Raw genomic sequence first — 20194 nt, forward strand, 5'->3', positions numbered from 1 at the left:
AACAAAGTATGCACGTGAAATAATTTCAGCCTTAGTTTGCTTTGAAGTGGATAAGCCTCCTTTCTTTCTCACTCTTACACATGATGCAAATAAATAGTTTTAAAATGAGGGAAGATCTCAAATTGAGTATCATTGTAAATTATAATACAAATATTTTCAAATTATGGCTTAGAAGATGGTTTACAGGGTCAAACTTCAGTTCCAGAGTCTGGTTCTCCCCCAGAAATATTAACACCCTTACTATTATTTCTGTGGGGAGAGCATATTTGTTTATTAGTAGTTTGTAGATGCTATTAATCATAAACTGCAAGTTCAAACCTAACCTGTAACTGAATTTTGTGCTTCAAACCCGTGCCAACTGCAAAAGTTTAACCACATGCTTTAGTATGGATTTGTGCTTATACTAAGCATATGCACTCTTTCATCTTCAGTTCACTTGTTTCACAGGCATTAATGCACTTGGTGAAATCCTCGTACTTGGGTTCTGCACTGATAGAAGTAATAGACTAGTAACCCCTCTTAACATTAGTCATTTCTATGAGCTAATGATCTGTTTCCTTGGAGGAAATCATCTTTTACAAATTTCTGTCATGGTCTTGAATGATTGCAGCTTCAGATCAGGCTGTTAAACACTAATGGATTTGCCAATTGCTACACTATTTTTTTTTTTTTTTAAATTGCTTCTACATCCCCTTTGCCTTCCCTTCATCCTAGATCTTACTAACAAACTGTTATAGGAAGGTGAGTAATTTTTAAAACATACCAGTAAACAGTGGAACAACAACATTTTCTGTTTGCAATATACCTCTTCAGGTTGCTTCTCTCTCCAGTCAGGATAAGTTGGATTAGCTACAGTTTAATTACAGAATAATGGGAAGTGTTCAGTTCCTTTGGCAGTGGGATGTTGGTTTGATTCCTTTATTTCTGTATTGCTTTGGTTTTTCCTTTTGAATTTGGCAAAGATTTTGTAGAAAGGAAAACTAATAATCCCATATATTATTTGTGCCAAGGATTTGATTCTAAAAGTTTAAAATTTAGACTCTTCATGTATAAAAATAGCTATCAGAAGTCAAAATGCATGGAATTTAAGATAGCTCTATGCCACTTCAATGCTCTCTTTTTCAGTGGTGTAAATCTAGGATGAGATTCCAGCTCTACTATTGAATTTACAGGTTTTTTTTCAGAAAAATATTTTTTTTTCTTTCTGCATGAACATATTTGTCAGTTTATGTATTTAAGTAGTTTTCATTCTATAACTGGTCTGCTGCCAGACTTGTAAATACAATAAGAAAAGAAAAAGAAAACAAATGTCTAAGCAAGCTTAATGTTAAGGTATTTTCTTGTTTGCTTTAAGCTGTAATGGTTATACAAATACAGGTAGCTGAAACTTAAGCACAGTCCATGGGATGTTTCTTATTACTTCTGGTAAAATACAGTCGGAACATCTGTCTGATCTGCCCTCTGTTAACTCATGACCCATTGTAGAAATTAAGTATTATAAGGTAGGGTTTGTCTGGTGATTTTCTACAGGATACAATCTCCTTTTTGGGGGATCGAAGCTCAGCTTGGTTCTTTGTCTTCACTAGTCTTATTATATTATATGCTTTTTCCTGATCTTTTATTTTCACTCTCTTGGGACTCAATAAGTGGGAGGTGTTCTGAAATATTACATATACTCACTTTATTTGAACTGCTTAACTTTATTGACATGCTTTAAACCAGGCAATACAGAGACTGAGCAGTGTGTGTGTAAAAAGATCAATTTATGGAAAATTGCACTTCCTGTAATGAAGTGCTGGATTTCTTTAGCAATGGTTATCACAAGTTTTCAGGCAAGTCTAAATGGATCTCAAGAGTCTCAAGTTGTCTGAGGTTTTATGCCACAGACCTAATATTAAACTTGTGTTTCCTATGGATTTTGCTGGAGCTCTGATTAAAAAAAAAAAATAAAATAAAAAATGCCAGCAATCATACAGTTCGTCAATATTGCCAAGAAAATATAAATCTGTGGAAAAACATCCATAGTGGATAACGCATATTGATCAGAGTGAACAAAAAATAACACTTTTTTCTTCACCATTACACAAATGGAATTCTGAACAACCATAAAACCTAAGAGCTGAGCATAAACACTCCAGCATAACAGCTCACACCATTTCATGTGAGATATAAAACTGTTTTTTGCATCATTTGCATGCAAAGACAGTGAATCAGTTCTATTACACCAAAACATCACCTTTTTATTCTTTTGCTGCATACACTACTGCATACAGAACAAAAAATGTATCTTCCTCCAACCTCACAGAATTTTTGAGCACAAGAACAAGCCAACACATTAATTATAAACTTATAAAATTGGTATTAATCTTTTTTCTGATATAGCTTCTTTGTTTTATTGCTATAAGTTGCCATAAATTGCTCATTAAACTTCAAGCAAAGCAATGTAATGCTTGCTACCATTTATAGGCAATGCTCTCCAAAGTATAATTAGAGGGAGTACTATGACACAGAACAATGGAGACAATTATTTCTGAAGTTTATTAATGCTAATTAGCATATGGCATCTAAGACAGCTGCTGATACTTTATTGCTAAATACTGAGGGACTAATTAGTATTTGATGTTAATTAGCTGCTTCTGCATGTGCATTGTCCTTAGATGCATACGCACTGTCACCACCGGGCTATTGAAAATCTGGCCTAAGTCTTTTTACAGTGGCAGGGTATGGCATTTAGGTGATTATGCAGACTGTACAATACAGGTCTCTAACATGCCCTTAATAGCCACTATACGAGCTTTAACAAGGCAAACTCACAAATTCTCATTGCAATAGAGCAAAAATTTATTTTTGAAGTAGCTGAATAATGTACAAATTGTTTAAAATGGCATTTTCTTGAATTTTTATTGATAGAAATAACAGCCTGAGAGATTATAAAATCACATATAATGAACCGAGGAAGAGGGCAAACAACAGAATTTCACAGGCTTGCACAATGCTATTTGTTGTTTAATCTCTCTCATTCTGAGTATAGACAGTCTTTGGTTTTGGTGTTGTTTTGTTTGTTTGTTTGTTTGTTTTTCGTTTGTTTTGCTTTTTTTTCCTGCAGAGATCCCTGTCATCCCTGTATTATCATATCTGTCTTAAAAAACATTTTTGGAAGTTGGAATTCCTTTTTAAAAAAAAGCAAACAATGAAGTTGTCTTTATCTAGCAATCAGAAAACAAGCATATCTTTCTTTGTTAACAGATTACTGTTGCTTTACACATGAGGTCATTATTTAAGATCAGATTTTTTTCTAGGGCATACTAGCATTGCAGTGAGAATTCCCTGTGCCAATCATTAAACATGTTTTTCAGTAATTAATAAGAATTGGATTTAATGTGGACGTATTCTTATATAATTAGAGAATGCTCATTTCCTTAAACAGTAGGAAAGTGGCATAAAAGATTAGATCACAGAGGATAAAAGCAAGCCAAGAAAATTGAAATTTGCTAGTTAACTCGTGTGTGTGTGTGTGGCAAGGTTTCCCTTTATTTAACAGTGACAGCAAGCCTCTTTACTGAAACCTGAAACATAGAGGTAACAGGAGCTAGGAAACTGAGTGATTACTATATAAGATAATAAAAAAAACCCTGAAAGTAATAAGGAAAAAAACTAAAACAAAAGGTGATAGCATAAGACATCAGCTCAAACGTAAGAAAGATGTGAGGGGGATTCTCGGTGCTGAGTAGTGGAGAGTTTGAAAATGTTAAAGACTGAAACTTACTGTAATTCTCAACTTGATCTTGAATTACGTCTATTTCCCCACCCAGTTTCTAGCTTCAGATAAAGACTTTTGGTTTATGAAATGATTTTAACACTGCAGCTTCCTTGACAGATGTAAAGTGAGTCTTTAAATGGTTTAACTTTGTAGGCAGAAGTGCTGCAACAGCAGCAAACTCCTTGGCTATGCAGGGATAGTTAAATATTAGCTCATTACACATAAAGAATCTTTGTTAAGCAGATTGGATCTAAAGAAGCCTGGTTAAAAAAGTGTATATTAAATACTGATGAGCTCTGTACATTGTGTAAAATCCAAAGAATCTGAGATATGTTGAATACATGGGATAAAAAAAAAGGTAAAATTTTAGGAGATTTCTGATCCATGACTGAAAATTCAGTTTTGCTGCTTAAAGTGGATAGCCATGTCTTTCATAAAAGATGAGGTTTTGACTAAAATTCAAAAGAAATAAAAATACTGTCCAAGGAGAAGCTTAGTAAGCATGGATGACTCTATGGACATGATTGGAAAAAGCAAAACACCAAGAGTAATAAAAAGGGACATCTTCCAAAATGACTAGTGAAATTAAAATTGAAAATCTAGCAAACATAACATAGAGAGTAAATATAATGGAAAAAACATAGCAAACTAGGAAATGCAGTATATCAGCTCTACACCTAAACAGTACAGATAAAAAGGACTTAGTAGCATTTGGCTCTTCATGTATTCTCATACAAATTCCTCCCAGGAAAAATAGACAATGTTGTAATATAAGAGAAGTGGTCTGTTATTCAAAAGCAAAAGTAGCATATTTGTTTTCAGTTGGACTCTGGTGTATGCAACAATATGTTGCCATAAACAGTAATAACTACTCTGAAAGCATTAAAGGGATGACATTTAGAGGCTTTTATGGGGTAAGTATGTCTCCACAGAAAAACTGTAACTAGGCAGATAAATAGCAAATGGTAAAGAATGAAATTCATAACACTATCAGATAAAAGAGCCCTGTTTATTAGATAATCATATCATATTTTAATGAAAAATTGGACTTACCATACAAGCAAAAGACAAGACTAATGCATAAATACTCTCCATGGATCAGAGCAAGCTCTCAATGGCCAAAGCCGCACTATTCATACTGTCCCAGTTCGAATTGCTTAACTTTACTGACATGCTTTTCTAAGGTCATTCTTACCTGGGAAGGCAAGTTGTTCTTTCATTCACTGATTAGATAGATAAAACCATTAGGAATACATTAATTGATTACAAAAGGGAAAAGATGGTAATCATTCCTTATGTATGGTTTGAAGAGAGTTAAAGGGAATATTTTCTTATGGGCAATGTGGTGATACAAGAGTTCTCAAGTAGGAAAGTGACACTTGTGTTTCTTTTCTGAGTTCTTCATGGAAAAAGAAGAAAATTAGGCTTATGTAAAAAAAAAAACCTAGGATACTTGTCTTTCTTTCTAAATTTTTAAGTCAGCCTTTAGGATCTCACAGATGTCTTCGGATATGTTTGGATTTTTCAGCCTAGAAAAAAGACAACTAAAGAAGGATATGACATAAATTACATGACAAAATTATGAAAACAATGGAGAAGGTGAATAGTGATCAATTATTCAATGCCCTAGTGACATAAAATGTTGCTAGTGAATGAAACAGGAGAGAGATAAGATTGAATTCTTTATGCAAAGTGTAAACAATGAAACAAAGAAATACAAAAAGCAGTATAATCTTTTGTAAATAAGTAAAATCAGTTCTTCTTTGTGGTTAAGTAACGTTGAGCTTGGTAGTTTTGCAACAATAACAATGGTTAAGAGTTTTGTGGTAGATGACAGTGAAGAAGTATCTTAGACAAATGTTTTATAATAACCAGCTAGAACAGAACTAGTGTTTGCTAGCAGGACAATGGGACTTTCCAAACCTAAAGTTCAGCCAAAGGACAAAGTGAGGAAGAAGAAGATGAGGAAGAAATGACCACCAGGGGTCCCAAAGACCACTACCGCATTATTGTGTGTATGTGGGAGGAATTTTCTAGAAGAATGGTGTCATGTATAAGTGTGGGGAATGAAGGCAATAAGATTTGCATGAAAAAGAGTTTGGGAATGAGCTCTGAGGCCTTGGTGCTTTGACAAGCCCTGGGGCAAGGAGTTGGGGCATTGAAGGACAGGGAAGGTCAAAGAGCAAGCCTTGGGGGGATGGGCCAGGATGTAGCTGTGGTGGGAATCTCAGTTGGAAGGCAGAGGAGAGAGAGAGTTATTATAAACAATAATTATTATGTGTCATTGGTACAAAATGTAACTAGTTTCATTAATAGGAGTGAATCTTGGGTTTGTACTCAATCGCCTAAATCGGGAGAGGGGTTTGAAATCCCTTTAATCAGAGTTCCCATTCCCCAAAATGCATCTTGATAGATTTTATAAATTCTACAGTTTTCATGGGTAACTTTTCAGGCTATAACAAGACAATAAACATTGATTGGTTCACAGGGAAATGGTGGCCTGTCCCAGAAGGGAAAGGATGGTATTGGATATGTGGAGAAAATGCATATAAAACATTAGCCTTTAACTGAAAAGGAGTATGCACCTTGGGTGCAGTACTCCCTCATCTCACAGTTGTTAACATACATCCTTCTGGAATGTGGATTAGAAGTTTTGTTAAATGAATCAAAATTTCATATCTGATAGCTGACTAAAATACAGCTTTTCATGTTTTTGCCAGATGGTTTGTTTTGCGGTAACAGTGAGTGAGTTAAAAAATTCCCTTGTAAATAGATTGGCAATGATAGAAACTATAGAAAACAGGATAGTTGACACCATTAAAGCCATACAAGAATTGCCAGGTCTACTTAAAGTGATTATGCAGAATCAGATGGCTTTAGATAGATATATTGTTAGCCTCACAAAGAGGAGTTTTTCAGTGATCAATGATAATTGTTACTCTTGCATAGATCAGAGTGAAAGAATCATAACTGATCTATGGAAACAGGTTAGAGTGTTTCATGAGTTTGCTCAAATGATGCACCATGGGAATTTGAGGAAATTTGGAAAATATTGAAATCTTGGTTATCAAACCTCTCCTGTTTCAGGCAATTGTTGATAGGAATAATGATATTGAAAATTCTAGTTGTAGTTATTTGTATTGCAATCCAATGTTTCTTTTGATATTGTAAACAGTCAATGATAAACTATGGACAATGGAAAAGAAACAAAACTAGGTACCAGCTAGAAATGGAAAAATATTTCAGAAAAACTTTAAATAGCAATGAAATAATTTAAAAGGGTCTTGCAAAAGAGTTTGTTAAAGGATGGAAAAAGGGGGAAATTGAAACAAAGAAATACAAAATGCAGTATAATCTTTTGTAAATAAGTAAAATCAGTAATAAGTAATAAATCTTTTGTAAATAAGTAAAATCAGTTCTGCTTTGTGGTTAAGTACCATTGAGCTTGGTAGTTTTGCAACAATAGCAACAGTTAAGAGCTTTACGGTAGATGAAAGTAAAGAATTAACTTAGACAAATGTTTTACAATAACCAGCTAGAACAGAACTAGTGTTTGCTGGCAGGACAATGGGACTTTCCAAACCTAAAGTTCAGCCAAAGAACAGAGTGAGGGAGAATAAGATGAGGAAGAAGAAGATGAGGAAGAAACGACCACCAGGGGTCCCAAAGACCACTACCACATTATTGTGCATATGTGGGAGGAATTTTCTACAAAAATTGCGTCATGTATAAGTAGCTTTATGAATATTCATGTAATGTTATGAATGTGTATGTTTGATGACTGTATAATCACGGCTTGTTTGGTGCTCGAGCAAGACACACTCGGAGGAGCTATTCCCTGTGTCTCCTGGTCCCGCAACAGAGAATGCCTGCTTGTCAACTTAAACTTTGTTGGTGAGTTCTCAGTTTTTCTTCGAATCAGCAAATAAATTAGATAGCATAGGTCATTCAAAGTAATACGAAGGAACAGTTGTCTACTGCTTTCCCCAAAGTATTAACCCTGTTGTAATCTTAATCTGTCAACCCAAAGTGTTTATGACCATGGGATAACAAGTTAAAAAATGCAAGCAATTTTTGCTTTTTGAGAATGTTTATTTTGTTTTGTTCTTGAAACTTGATTGATATGTAAACAAACATGTTAATTTTTATTATAACATTGTTATTGCTAGTGTTCAGTCAAGACTCACAAATGTGTCAAGTATTTGACAAACTGTCTTTGTTGATCTAACGTAACTGATCTCATTTTTGAGTAACATATATTAGCAAATTGAACTTCCCCTCAAAAGTATTAGATTATTTATTTTGTTTATTTAATAACTGTTTATCCATTGCCTTGTTCTCATATTTCAAATATTTGTCAAAAACTAATCCTAACATCCTAAAACTGCCCATAAACTGTATTGTTTATTTCTGTACACTGTAGACATCTTCATATGACAATCAGTGATGGTTTTTCATAATCTGGAGACTACGGTAAATGACTGGTGAACAGTTGTGAGATTGTAGCACAACAGTTGATCTACATGGCATTTTTCACCATTTAACTTTTAAAAATTATGCCCATCTCTTCTAGAATTATGCTACATTTATACCTATGTTGTGTGAAAGTTAATACTGTACATATATCTGCTACAGAATTTAAAAGGGAAATAAATAGTTATGCGCTACTGGATCTGCCAAGGAATTTAAAATATATTTTTTAGACTCTGAATATCTCTTCTTATAGTCTAACACATTTTTCAGGCTATTTCTTCATAGAAAAGAGATATGAAAGTCAGGTTACCACTCAGATTTTAAATCTGTGCTGACAGAAATTGTCCCACTGAGTTATAAAACACTATTAAAACATGGCCTAAAGAAGGCTGTCCTGCTGATGATTTGATTTAATTTAATTTAGTGGTACCAGCTGTTAAAACCACAGCCTGCTCCAAAACTACCTGACTTCAGCTAAAATCAGTATTTCAGAGACTGGGGAACATGAGGGAGGATAAATGATCTGCTTAGGATAAGATCTGCAAGTCATTCCTCTATGAGCCTCATTTTTGCTCCTGGATATATTTTGCTAATAATCTCATAGCCATTCTGCTTTTAGGAAGCTCTATATGACTCTGAAAACTCAAAGTAAGAAAACTCAACTTTGATATCCCATTTCGTTTCCTTTATATGAACACTGTCACCTGGGCTCATCTGAATGTATAGTTATGTATGGTAATTGACATATACCTGGAGCAATAAATGCACAAAATTAGATTTTACTAATAGATTTCAGGCAGGAAGTGCTGAAGCCTAACTTTTATGGTATATATTCTGGTGTTAGCATCAACAAACTGGCAGAACTGTGCTTTTGATACTCGTATATTGTGGCTTTGTTTTTAGCGAGTGTTCCAATGTGGACTGAATCGGTCCATGGCAGATGGTAGGGATGTGTTTCCACCCCTGGTGCAGTCAATTCCAAGTGTACTGGATCCCCCTTCAAGTAAAAGTGAACTGTGTCTTGCACTCTGCTTCAAAGAGACTAAGAAGTTACCTCTTGTTCTGCCTCTTCCTCTGTTTCTTGTACTGGTTCCTCTAGTTCTGATTTTGCCCCCTCTAGTTCTGGTGTTGACTCTTCTTCATCTTCCTTCACTATGTCAGCTGGTTTTAGTTTCCATTTCCTCTTGTTATAAGGGCAGGTTGTATTCAAAGCATATTCAAAATCCTTAAAATTCTCAGATGCTACTGTAAATGGGCTGGTGGGGGAGGTGAAGGCACGAGAGGATGACATCTCCATAGGCTGGTCCTCCAAGGGGTAAAAAAAAGAGGTAATTGTTAAGAATTCCCATTACATGCCTCCCAAAGTATAAAGTTGAGGGCAATGCTGAGAACACATACCAGATCAATTTCATGATCAATAGTTCTATCATATTACAAGCCACTATCATAAAGTACAACAAAATGATAACCTTAGCCCAGGCCCCAAAGCTCATAAATGCTAAAACAGTGAATACAGACTGCAAGTAAGATGTGACATAGCAAAACTCTGGGTCCAAGCACAACTCGAAGAGCAAATAGATCAACATTGTGATGAGTGACTATTAATCCAAAACAGCTTTGCTTATAATAAATTTGTTTTGTCACACTCTGGTCAGATCTGTTGTTATCTCAACCCTTTGTGCCTCATGTTGTGTGCCAAAAAGGACTCCTGTGGTTTAAACCCAGAGGTAACTCAGCACCGGCTCCCTCATCCCCGTCGCCTTCCCTGTTATAAGCCTTATAGATGAAACCAGGACAATGGGGAAGTCATTTTTCTTGTGTTACAGGTCTGGCTGGGCAAATAATACTTTTATTGAAACTGAAATACACCTTTAAAAGCCTACTAAAACCCCTGTCCTGGGTTCAGCAGTAGCAGTCATTTTTCTCCTTCTTAGCAGCTGCTGCAGTGCTGTAGTTTTGACTTTCAGCCTGGGAGCAGCGCTGATAACACCAATGGTTTTAGTTGTTGCCCAGTAATGTGTAGTCTGACCAAGGACTTTCTGAGTCTCATGCTCTGCCAGGGAGGAGGGGAAGCTGGGAGGAAGCAGAGACAGGACACCGGACCCAAACTAGCCAAAGGGATATTCCATACCACAGCATGTCATACCCAGTATATAAACTGGGGGAGGTTACCTGGAAAGGCTAGATCTCTGCTTGGGTTGGTCTGGGTATTGGTCGGCAGGTGGTGAGCAGTTGTATTCTATTCCCTTGTTTTTTCCCTTATTGTTATTATTATTGGTGATAGGAGTAGCTGTTTTGTGTTATACCTTAGTTACGGGACTGCTCTTATCTCAACCCGTGGGAGTTACATTCTTTCGATTCTCCTATCCATTCCTCCAGAAGCTGGTGGAGGAAGGGCGAGTGGGAGTGAGTGAGTGGTTGTGTGGTTCTGAGTTGTCAGCTGGGCTTAAACCATGAAGTAAATAAATCTTATTTTCCTATTTTATTTTTGATAATATTCATTGAGTCATGTATGTAGATTGCATGAGGTGAAATTCATATTGTGACTGAAAGTGGAAAATAGACAAAAAAAAAAGAAAGAAAAGAACTGATACATTTTATACGAAGGAAAGGTTTATAGAAAAACCTACGTTGAAGACTTATTTTTCATGAACAGCAAAAACGCTGTTGTTTCTAAACATTCTTCTTGCATAGTCCTAGGTTTTATCCTATGCGTAATATGGTCATGGCTGAGGTGTAAACTAAGAGCAAAGAGCTTGAAATAGTTCTTAGATTCTGCCTTCATGCCATAACTGCAATCTTGTCCATATGACTGAAACTTGTACTCTGTAAAATAGTCAAAAATACTGGCAAATATTTCCAAAATAAGATATCCTCTTTCTCTGTCATTCTGCTCAATCACAAATTGCTACTTCTTTTGTGTCTTCATCTTACTCTTTTTTTCGCTGTCTTTTTCTCTGCTACTTTTATCTCCATCAGTTTCCATCCTTGCCACTTCTCTGTTCTCTTTTATCTTCCAATGCTGACTTGGTCTTCCACCTAAAATGAGAAAACAGCACAGGCAGGATTGCTTACAGTAGCTGCAGGTTCTTCAAATTATAGCATAGCACTCAAAAGGGCAGTCAAAGACAAATCTGTGGGAAAGAATATTGAATCAAAAAGTTTAGGGGATTAAAGTAAGCACTAAAAGGATGCCAGTTTATAGGGGAAGAATGATTTTTATATTAAGTGTCTAACAAGCAATAGACAGGTGCTCTATTGCTCGTGGGACATCAACAGGGAAGAAAAGGGTTTTAGACAGTGTCTTGTCTCTTTCCTGTGTATTTAGCTATAGTTGTAGTTATATTCATTAATCTTCTTGAGGAAGCATTAAAATGGGACTATAAGTAGAGGCTGCATTATTACAAATTTTAGCAACAACTTCACTGAAGTTCTCTGCAGCACAGGTGGAGTCTGTTGGGCTGATATTCAGTGGGATCCCGACACACTCATACATTAATAAGAAAACAACTCTGATTTCAGGATTTTTTCCCTTATCCAGTTTCCAGTTACATAGAAGATGGCTTCAAATAAAGAACTGTCCTGGGTTCAGCTGTTATTTTTCTCTTTCTTAGAAGCTGGTGCAGTGCTGTGTTTTCGACTTCAGTCTAAGAACACTGATAACACACTGATGTTTTTAGTTGTTGCTAAGTAATGCTTACCCTGATCAAGGACTTTTCACACTCTGCCAGCGAGGAGGGGCACGGGAAGCCGGGAAAAAGCAGAGACAGGATACCTGACCCAAACTAACCAAAGGGGTATTACATACCACAGCATGTCATGCCCAGTATATAAACTGGGGGGAGTCACACGGAAGGCCCTGATCGTTTCTTGGGTCGGGCTAGGTATCGGTCGGTAGGTGGTTAGCAACTGTATTGTGCATCACTTATGTTTATTGTTTTCTTTTCCTTTTCCCCTTTCAGTTGTATGTGCTCTCCCCTTATTATTTCCCTTATCATTATTATTATTGGTGGTAGTAGTAGTGGTTTTGTATTATACCTTAGTCACTGGACTATGTTCAGTAACTATGTTCAAGTTTGCACCCTGGAGGGTTTTTGACTGTTACTAATACCACTTACCCATGACCTTTAAGAGCTCAATTGCATTCACATATTAAGGACACACACATCCAATTTCTTAGCTGGTAATTGAGAGGACAAAACCATACCTGCAGGATGCAAGAAGGAAGGATAACTTAAAAAACTGCCCCAGGGATCTTGTTATGAAAATAGTCCATAGGTGGTGTCTGTAGAAACTTTATTGTGGTCTGACTTTGATCATTAAAAGCATATCTAAAGCATTGTCTAAGCTATACTAGTAAGAAAGGTTATCGAGAAGTTTAGGGAAAAATCTGAGCTGTTAAAATTAACTTGGGAGAATCTTCTGGCACAGCACATGTGTGATTAAATCTGTGCTGAAAACTAAAAGCAGCGACATTCCTACCCTCCCCTTTAACCCCTGGGAAGGAGCACTTGGTGTGGAAGGAGAAAGATCAAAACACCCAGGAGAGACTATATAAGACTGGGGCAGGAACCTGAAAAGGAAAGATAAAACATGAAACTGAACAGTGATGAAAGCATTGAGCATTAAACTGCATCCAAAGACTTTTATGAAAACATGTGACTCAGTAAGTGTCAAAGCAGAATTTCCTCCTCTTCCTTCTCACCCAGGATGATGTAAAGAAAGATAACATAGGACAGATGAGAGAAGTGTCTTCAGCAGTCTTTTCTTGTGAATCCTATTATCCCAGATTGGAGAATAGCCAAACATAAGCTATTTTATAACCTTCCTTGTCCTTTCATACTGTCAGCGTTTCTTTTTGAGTACAGTAGATGTAACTTGTAAATAAATGTGTATATATAACTGAAAAATAAATATGACATTACAGCTGTATGGCAATACATTTAAGTAAAAGGCAGCCTTCTCATTTATTAACTGACCACTCAAAAATATCAAGTTTCCAAATCCCTGCTTGCAAGAAAGTTCATTCAAATATGACAGTATGATTCTGTTCCTCATAACAATAATTTCCAAGAGGATGGGAGCTTACTTTGCAAATGTGAACTGAACTGTCAGTACTGACAATTTGTTTCAGACCACTCCTTCCCATCAGACTCTTTGGCAGGGCAGACACATAGAGATTGAGAAAGCATCACATGAAACTCATGAAAGAGAGGTTCCAGACCAGTCAGCACCCCTTCACAGCCAGTATTCCCAGGAATGACAGGGTAAGTTCCCATTTTTGGGACTCCTTTTCCTACAAAGGCAAATGCAGATCATCAGCGAATGACAATTATTTGTTCAGTTCTGCTATGGCAGAACAATGCAATATCAAGATCAACAATACAATCTTCCACTTTTATGAAAAAAATTCTAAAAACTTTTCTAAGTTGTGTTTCAGTGGCTGCATGGTACCAAAACTATCATTGTTGATGTGGAGATAAGAATAAGCTCTCTCTGAGTCCATCTATTCTTCTCCTATTTTGTGCATATATATGCTTTGTCTTCACTTACTGCACCAGAGGTTATTTCCTATAAAGAAAGCAGCAGTAAGAGGCAAGGGGGGAAAGAGAAGTAATGGCTCCATCTAAAATTCAAAACACAACTATTCTAATGTTGAGATTAGATTCCACACTATTGAAAGACAATGCTTCTTCAAATTGTCCTAATTAATGACAATTATTGGGACAACCATAAGCAAATGGAGAAATTATTTCCTTAGTAAGCTGTTTCTTTATCTATGCCTTCTTTTAGTAACTGGTACTGTAGCTATAGTTCACGGCATAAAGCCAATAATCGCACCATTTTCCTTTGTATTTTTTTCTTGTTTTGGGTCTTTTCTTTTCAGTAAAATTTACATAGAATTATATCATATGTTTTTCCATCTCATGGTGTTAGATCTGTTTATTTTAAGTCTATGAATATAAGCCCTGTACAATTTAATATCTTCATTTTTATATTTACAGCTTGGATGAGACAAGTGTTTACCTAATCAGAGAGGCTAACTACTAGTCAGCCATGCAGAACAGTGAGCACTAGCGTTCAGTATTTCATTAATTGTCAATTAAAAGAGAATGACAAAAGTGAGAGAAGATGTTAAGTATGAAGTGTTAACTTTGATATTAGGGCAGGAAATAAAACAAATGAAGCCACAAATTTACTGTCTGGTTTGGAAGATATGATCAGCTGATTGTGTTTTAGAGTCTGCCAACACTAATGGAAGTCATGGTCATTGGACTCGTCATTGGGCTCATGGTTGTTATGTGGGTTTTGGGGAGATTTTGGGGAAAGCTGATGTTTGTTGTTTTTTTTTTTTGTTTGTTTTTTTTTTTTGTGCCATAGTGTTCAGTGTTTTTTTAAAGGGAGATAACAGCATTCAATGATGTTTTTGTTTATGACAGAATTTGCTATGGAACTGTTTTGAAAACAATTAAGACTATGTCTTGGGTAAGAATTCTCTTGTATTATAAAATATTTGTACCATCCATGTTCATTTGGGAGATTTACCAACTTCACATTCCTGTACTTTGGTCATGGAAAGAGTTTATTGTGAAATATTCTGAATTGTTAAATTAACATCTCTTCTTAAGTTCAAATAATTTGCCTGGGGCTAAAGTAGCTCTCATGGTCTATAAAAGGTATTCAAACACCTATTAAAAAAAGACTATTCTGGCCATGATAAAAACCTGCAAGCAGTTTTATCTTTGCTTTAAGAAGTTCATATGAATTTTCTAGAACATACTGACTGTATGGGATTTGCATCCTCAATTACTTAAAGAAAGAAAAAAAAAAAGTGTGTATTGAAAGCCAACCAAAAAAGTAGGCATGCAATCTACTACTTCCAAAGCTTTCCATAATTTCTAAGCTCTCTTACAGAGATGGCAAGGTAACCATATTAAGGAGAATGTTACGTTACTCCCATAATATTCAGGCAGTTTTTCTCTGGGGATTCTGGTTGGTTTTCTTTTGCTCCTCATAAAGCAAATTTCTTTTCAAAAGTGTCTTTGCTGATGTGACCCATTCTAATTATTCCTTAAAGAACCACTTTAAACTACATCCTCTAAAACACAATTTCTGAGAAGAAAAACTTGGTAGCAGATCTTCCTTTAGTTTATATGGTGCATTTTTTTCCCTTTTAATTCTGTAATTTTAAAAGATAACCCGCAAGCTGCATTTTGACTTTGCAGTAGGTTCACTTCTGATCTTTCAATAATGATTGCAAATGTCTAATTGTTTTACTGATCAAGTATCTTAGTTTTTCTGGTTCTATAAAAATATTGTGTTATAAAGATATTCTTTGTTAGGCCAATCTACAAGACAATAGACAGATGATAAAATAGATACCTCATTCACTCAATATCCACACAACATTAGGCCTACTTTTATTGTTTCCTTTTCTTCACCGAAAATGGAAGAACTTAAAGAAAGTGAATATAATTTACAATAAAAGTATTATATCAGAATTTATTTTGCTAGTATTTTCAGGAAACAGAAGAATAATGAAGGAAACACTTGATTTAAATATTTTCTATGTGGACTTCTAATTTGACTTCATGACAGTCTGTACCAGTTACTCTTTACATTTACTGTGTAAAAATTGTCACCAAACAGGTATTATAATCTCTGTAATGAAAGGTACCTGGAATCATAATATGTTTAAGCTTAAATGTGTAGAATAATTTAGTGTTCGACAGAAGATATTAATCATAAAGAAAGAATAACTTACTTGCTTTAAGCTGTATTTAATACCTGGATAAAAACTCAAAATCTGTGAAGAAGCCAACTTTTAAAGAACATTTCTAAAACTCAGATTTACATTTAATGAAAGTATAGTATATATAGAATAATAGTCTTATGGAACTTTACTGGAAACAGAACAACAGCCCCCCTAATTTAAAAGTAAGGAATTTATTTTCAAGAATTCAGAACAACACAGGACATTACCTAATCAGCTGGAGATGTGTCCCACATGGAGGAGTGAAAGTATTATTTTTTTATTTTACTGAACAATCTCTCCTTCAGCTCCATTTGTTTCATGTTGAAAAGCATCCTTTTCACGCAGTTGTTTACCGTCTATGATCTGATCCTTCAAGACAGATTTTTTCTAAAATTGTTATTGTTTTATGAAGAGGGAAATGGTAGTGCTTAAAGAGCAGTTTGAGACTGTCTTCATTCTGTGTGAAACTATTTGATTCTCTGTGAGGTTATTTAATGAAAAAAAAGCATTTAAATGTTCTCTGACACATACTATGAAGACCAATATTATAGTTTGAGAATGAAATACTAGTTCATTCTAGTGTTTATTTGCTTCCTATATTTGCAACACTCACTGCTACTCATACAACTAGGTAACAACAACAATGTTCCTTGCCTTTTTAATCAGTAAAATAATATATTCATTGTCTTGATTTTTTTTTCCATGCACTCACTTGCAGTACTCCAAAGCCTGCATTCTATAATTTGAACTGGAATTAAGTTCTCAAAAGAATTTAAGCAAAGAAGCATAAATCTCAAAATCACAAAAAACAAGTCATTCCACTTTGCATTTTTATTATCATAGAACGGTTTGGATTGGGAAGGACCTTAAGATCATCTAGTTCCAACCCCCTGCCATGGGCAAACAGGCTGTTTGGCTATTTAAATATAATGATGTTTCTTCTTCGTCAGTGGACAGCCATGACATTTTACTGGGGAAAAATATAGCATTACAATTGTAAAAAAAGCCCCAATAGATTTTGTTAAAAGCATCTGATTGAAGAATTGTTTGTGAAAATTTTTGATGTAACTTTCAAGAAAATTTACATAAAACCCCCAAATACTCACCAAAATATTTGTAAACCACAATCTATTAATTTATTTGAATCTTGTAATAGCATAACTATTTTCATAACTCATTCTATAATATTAGAAGAAACATTTTTTTCTTTCTTACCAAATATATCAACTTTGTAGTGCTCATTTTACTTGTATGATCAAAATTATTGTTGGAATGCATTAGAAGTAATACTTCTCTCTAACATGAGAGATTTAATGCATTTTACTTTTGCTAATGTTGCTAAGGAAAAACAACTGTTCAAAACTATCCTATATAATTTTCTGTCTAATGCATCACCAGCAGATAATTGTCCAGTAATCCCTGATTGCAAGACTATTAGATAAGAGTGTTGTTTGTTTTTCAGATCTTAAGTGAAATCTGCAGGGCTAGCAATCATTGAAATCAACCTTTCTTTCACAGAACACAGATGTGTTATGGTAGGCTTTGAGAGGATAAATATGGAACCCATGATGTCATTGTCACTGACTCACTTTTCAAACTGACATTTTGTTGCTATCTCTAAACAAGGGTTATTGTTAAAGAGTTTGATGCCCATGAGTAAGTTATAACCACTCATTTCATATTTTTAGAACCAACAACAAAAAATTGTTATCAGAAGAAACAAGACATCAGTCTTGAAAAAGATTACATATATAAAAAGGACTGCAGATAATCGTTTTGTTAATCAACTTACTGCTTCTGTCAGAACAAGGATTTGTGTATTTCCTAAATTGTGTAGCAGGCATTTGCAGAGAAAATGCTTTCAGTTGCCAATATGTGCTGTATAAAGGCACCTCAGACACTGCTGCTTTGAGCTGTGCTTTCTTGGGCATTGGCAGACAGACAGATGGCAGATGGGCAAGCATCTGCTTATTAAGCTCTTCAGTTAAACAGGCAAATCAGTGCCATTTTTGAAATATAATGGTTTAAACACAAAGTTTTGGTCACTGAAAAGTCCTCAAAAATAAGTGAATGAAGATACTACTTACTACCATTATTTTCTTCTCAAAGATCTCTCCACACAACCGAAATTGCCCTAGTTTCTATGTGAGTCTACTTTAAGGCTATTATGACCCATTGCACTGAGACACAGTATTTTATCAAGAGCTTCTTGCAAACAGCTCTTAATTCTCAGAGAATATCTTTCAGAAATATATTCTAAATCAATTTTACTTTTTTACTCTGTTTTAAGCCTTTACCTTGGAACCAAGCAGAACTGTAATACCTTCCTGGAGTTGTTAAATCTCAATTGGTTTTGAGGTAAAAATAGTCAAAAATAAGCATCTCCCTATTGCCACTATTCATACAAACTTTTGAATAAATTATGTCAAACACTTGTGAGTGAACAAAACCCAGCTCTTATTTGTGCCTGGGCTTTATTACATACGTCTGTCACTGGTACTGCTTGAAAAATGTCATCATTGACAGAAGAAAAATAAAAAATTAGGGAACCTCATCCTGAACACTCTGCAGCTCGGTGCTTTGTACTTTTCTAGAGGAACTGAAAAGCTACTTTAAATATCTTCAGGTAGAGAAAGAAATTGGACCTCGTTTTCTGTCTTTGCAGATGGCTATTCTATTACAAGATATTCTTCCCTAAAAACTTGAAAGTTCATCTGATCCACTTTAAATGACTGCTTCAGTGTCTTCCAGCTCACTTAACCCATTTATGATATGAATAGTTTTTCCTACTTTTACTTTTTGTTATGATTTTTACTTAGCAGAGCAGTATCAAGAACGTGAAAATGAACGTTCTTTCTGGCAAAGTCTCAGTATTTTTAAGGGCTTTACAAACACAATAAGTCATCTCTGTAAAGACCTGTCCATATTTATTGCATAGAGTTTCTTTTTGAGCCTTTTAGTAAAATTAACTGTAACTGAATATTGGTGAACTTTCTTTTTAAATATAATACCTGTGTTCATGGAAAATGTGTGATTTGGGGATCTTAAGACCTGTATGCATTTCTTTTGGTTTCCAGTTTCTCAGATGCTATTAAAATTTCTCTTTTATTGTGCAAGGAAAGCCTTATGGCTATAAGCCTTAGAGAAACAAAAATTGTCAATCTAATATTTGAACACCCGAGTGTAAAGACGAAATGGCCCCTCAAGTTTAATACGTCTTAAAGTTCTTTTTGTTCTTATATAAGCTCAGGATTTTTTCTTATTTATATGGGGATAGCGTCACAAAAACCTATGTTAAACATCTGAATATCTTACATGGCAAACATAACTTTTTTGAAAATAATTCCATAGTCTGTCTTCACTTTAATTACTCTCAGGAAATGATTTGGTGTCAAGTTTAGAAGCATTAAATATAATTACATTATGAAGTATGAAATGTCACTCTTAATATGTACTGATGAGCTGAAGGCTTACCAATGATTTTGATATACACATGCACAGTATTTAAAAAGGTGCACAAAGCAATGCATTTTTCTCACTTCTGGAAAATTGCCTTCATTAGCATACAACGGTATGTCAGCTTTTCACCTGCTAGAGACAGGATAAAATAGATTTTTGCTATATGCAAGCTAGCTTTGTATTTTTCTTGACTGATTCTGTTTGCGTACCACAATATTTGCGTACCACAATATATTGGATAAAACAGTTCAAGTATCTCTTGAAATGTAAATCCACACACTTAGGCATGCTTACTCACTATGTAGGTGCACAATCTATAGAGATTGTTTTTCTATTTTGTCTTGGTGGTGGTGGTGGTGGTGGTGTGTTTTTTTTTTTGGGGGGGGGGTTGTTATGTTTTGTTTTAATCGTCTTTAGTCCAGTAGCCAAGAAACAACACATGGCCATCTACATGGCTGCATGTCAAAAGGCAAAAACAATTTAAGGTCTTTCTTTGACCAATTGGATTCTTAATTGTTTCTCTAGGTTTCTTATGAATTTGGCTGTGGTTCTAGGAATGGGTTCTTTGCTTCTTTTTCCTTGAAGCAGGATGCACCTATTTCAACCAGATATTTTCTGTATGTCATCACTTCTTCCTTACATCCAATCTAATCTTCCCCAGTTTAAGTTTTAACCCCTAACCCCTTGTCCTATCACTACAGTCCCTAATGAAGAGTCCCTCCCCAGCATCCCTATAGGTCCCCTTC

This window comes from Pezoporus occidentalis, unplaced genomic scaffold, assembly GCF_034315485.1.
Source record: "Pezoporus occidentalis ecotype Australia unplaced genomic scaffold, CSIRO_AGI_Poc_V1 ctg4, whole genome shotgun sequence".
Classification (NCBI taxonomy): Eukaryota; Metazoa; Chordata; class Aves; order Psittaciformes; family Psittacidae; genus Pezoporus; species Pezoporus occidentalis.